The following is a 3,256-nucleotide window of genomic DNA, read 5'->3' on the forward strand; positions in this document are numbered from 1 at the left end:
AACATACTTAAAGATCATAAAAGCCATTTATGAAAAGCCCACAGCTAACATCATCCACAACGGGGAAAAACTGAGAGCTTTTTCCCTGAGATCAGGAACACGACAGGGATGCCCACTCTCACCACTGTTGTTTAACATAGTGCTGGAAGTTCTAGCATCAGCAATCAGACAACAAAAGGAAATCAAAGGCATCAAAATTGGCAAAGATGAAGTCAAGCTTTCGCTTTTTGCAGATGACATGATATTATACATGGAAAATCCGATAGACTCCACCAAAAGTCTGCTAGAACTGATACATGAATTCAGCAAAGTTGCAGGATACAAAATCCATGTACAGAAATCAGTTGCATTCTTATACACTAACAATGAAGCAACAGAAAGACAAATAAAGAAACTGATCCCATTCACAATTGCACCAAGAAGCATAAAATACCTAGGAATCAATCTAACCAAAGATGTAAAGGATCTGTATGCTGAAAACCATAGAAAGCTTATGAAGGTAATTGAAGAAGATTTAAAGAAATGGAAAGACATTCCCTGCTCATGGATTGGAAGAATAAATATTGTCAAAATGTCAATACTACCCAAAGCTATCTACACATTCAATGCAATCCCAATCAAAATTGCACCAGCATTCTTCTCGAAACTAGAACAAGCAATCCTAAAATTCATATGGAACCACAAAAGGCTCCGAATAGCCAAAGGAATTCTGAAGAAGAACACCAAAGCAGGAGGCATCCCAATCCCAGATTTTAGCGTCTACTACAAAGCTGTCATCATCAAGACAGCATGGTATTGGCACAAAAACAGACACATAGACCAATGGAATAGAATAGAAACCCCAGAACTAGACCCACAAACGTATGGCCAACTCATCTTTGACAAAGCAGGAAAGAACATCCAATGGAAAAAAGACAGTCTCTTTAACAAATGGTGCTGGGAGAACTGGACAGCAACATGCAGAAGGTTGAAACTAGACCACTTTCTCACACCATTCACAAAAATAAACTCAAAATGGATCAAGGACCTGAATGTGAGACAGGAAACCATCAAAACCTTAGAGGAGAAAGCAGGAAAAGACCTCTCTGACCTCAGCCGTAGCAATCTCTTACTCGACACATCCCCAAAGGCAAGGGAATTAAAAGCAAAAGTGAATTACTGGGACCTTAGGAAGATCAAAAGCTTCTGCACAGCAAAGGAAACAACCAACAAAACTAAAAGGCAACCAACGGAATGGGAAAAGATATTTGCAAATGACATATCGGACAAAGGGCTAGTATCCAAAATCTATAAAGAGCTCACCAAACTCCACACCCGAAAAGCAAATAACCCAGTGAAGAAATGGGCAGAAAACATGAATAGACACTTCTCTAAAGAAGACATCCGGATGGCCAACAGGCACATGAAAAGATGTTCAGCGTCGCTCCTTATCAGGGAAATACAAATCAAAACCACACTCAGATATCACCTCACGCCAGTCAGAGTGGCCAAAATGAACAAATCAGGAGACTATGATGCTGGAGAGGATGTGGAGAAACGGGAACCCTCTTGCACTGTTGGTGGGAATGCAAATTGGTGCAGCCGCTCTGGAAAGCAGTGTGGAGGTTCCTCAGAAAATTAAAAATAGACCTACCCTATGACCCAGCAAAAGCACTGCTAGGAATTTACCCAAGGGATACAGGAGTACTGATGCATAGGGACACTTGTACCCCAATGTTCATAGCACTCTCAACAATAGCCAAATTATGGAAAGAGCCTAAATGTCCATCAACTGATGAATGGATAAAGAAATTGTGGTTTATATACACAATGGAATACTATGTGGCAATGAGAAAAAATGAAATATGGCCTTTTGTAGCAACGTGGATGGAACTGGAGAGTGTGATGCTAAGTGAAATAAGCCATACAGAGAAAGACAGATACCATATGGTTTCACTCTTATGTGGATCCTGAGAAAGTTAACAGAAACCCATGGGGGAGGGGAAGGAAAAAACAAAAAAAGAGGTTAGAGTGGGAGAGAGCCAAAGCATAAGAGACTGTTAAAAACTGAGAACCAACTGAGGGTTGATGGGGGGTGGGAGGGAGGGGAGGGTCGGGGATGGGTATTAAGGAGGGCACCTTTTGGGATGAGCACTGGGTGTTGTATGGAAACCAATTTGACAATAAATTTCATATATTAAAAATAAATAAATAAATAAGTAAATAAATATATAAATAAATACAACATGCATATTAATATTGTTCAGCTTGATGAGATTTTATTTATTTGATGTATATTTGAGGTAAATTAAGCCATTGCCTCTATCAAGACAGTGAACTTATTGATGACTCTGAACAGTTTGCTCTCGTCATTTTTTAATCTGTCTCTTCTCTTTTCCCTCATTTCCCAGACAACCAGTGACTTGCTTTCTACAATTATAAATGAGTTTCTATTTCTAGAATTTTATTTAAAGGTTGTCATACCTCATGAACATTTTTGTATGGTTTCAGCATATTTTTTTAGGTTCATCCATGTTATAACACATGTCAGTACTTCATTTCTTTTTAAAACGGGCAGAACTGTGCTCGCTTTGGCAGCACATATACTAAAATTGGAACGATACAGAGAAGATTAGCATGGCCCCTGCGCAAGGATGACACACAAATTCGTGAATCGTTCCATATTAAAATAAAATAAAATAAAATAAAATAAAATAAAATAGGCAGAACTAAATAGAAATTTCCAAAGAGGAGCTCAAAATGTTCAACACATGAGAAGTTGCTTAATATCATTAATCATCAGCAAAATGTAAATCAAAACCAGTGAGTTATTACCTACTTAATGCCTGTTTGAATAAATGTAATCAAGAAGATTAGAAACAAATGCTTGTGAGGATGTGGTGCAAAGTGAACACTTATACACTGTTGGTGTCAGTGTAAATTTCTTCAAACTCTATTGAAAACAATATTAAAATTTCTCAAAAAATAAAGAGTTCCAACATAAAATCCAGCAATTTCACTTCTGGGTATATATAAAAAGGAAATGAAAACAGAATTTGGACAAGATACCTGCACTCCTATGGTTATTACAGCATTATTCATAATACCAAGATATGTAAACAATCCATATGCCCACCACTGAATAAAGGAATAAAAAAGGTGTGATGCATATACACAACAGAATACTATTCTGCCATGGAAAAGAAGGGTGTATTTAATTTGCAACCATGTAAATGGATATTGAGCACATACTAAGCAAGATACGCCAGACAGGGAA

At 37.7% G+C, this 3,256-nt stretch overlaps 1 non-coding gene across 1 annotated transcript; it reads left to right on the plus strand.

Moving 5' to 3' along the window:
• Nucleotides 1–2,561: 2,561 nt before the first annotated feature.
• Nucleotides 2,562–2,668, plus strand: LOC121025373 (U6 spliceosomal RNA). The gene has a single exon (XR_005788022.1). It is a non-coding gene; the product is annotated as a U6 spliceosomal RNA (small nuclear RNA).
• Nucleotides 2,669–3,256: the final 588 nt, after the last annotated feature.

This window comes from Herpailurus yagouaroundi, unplaced genomic scaffold, assembly GCF_014898765.1.
Source record: "Herpailurus yagouaroundi ecotype Mexico unplaced genomic scaffold, PumYag 67623, whole genome shotgun sequence".
NCBI lineage: Eukaryota > Metazoa > Chordata > Mammalia > Carnivora > Felidae > Herpailurus > Herpailurus yagouaroundi.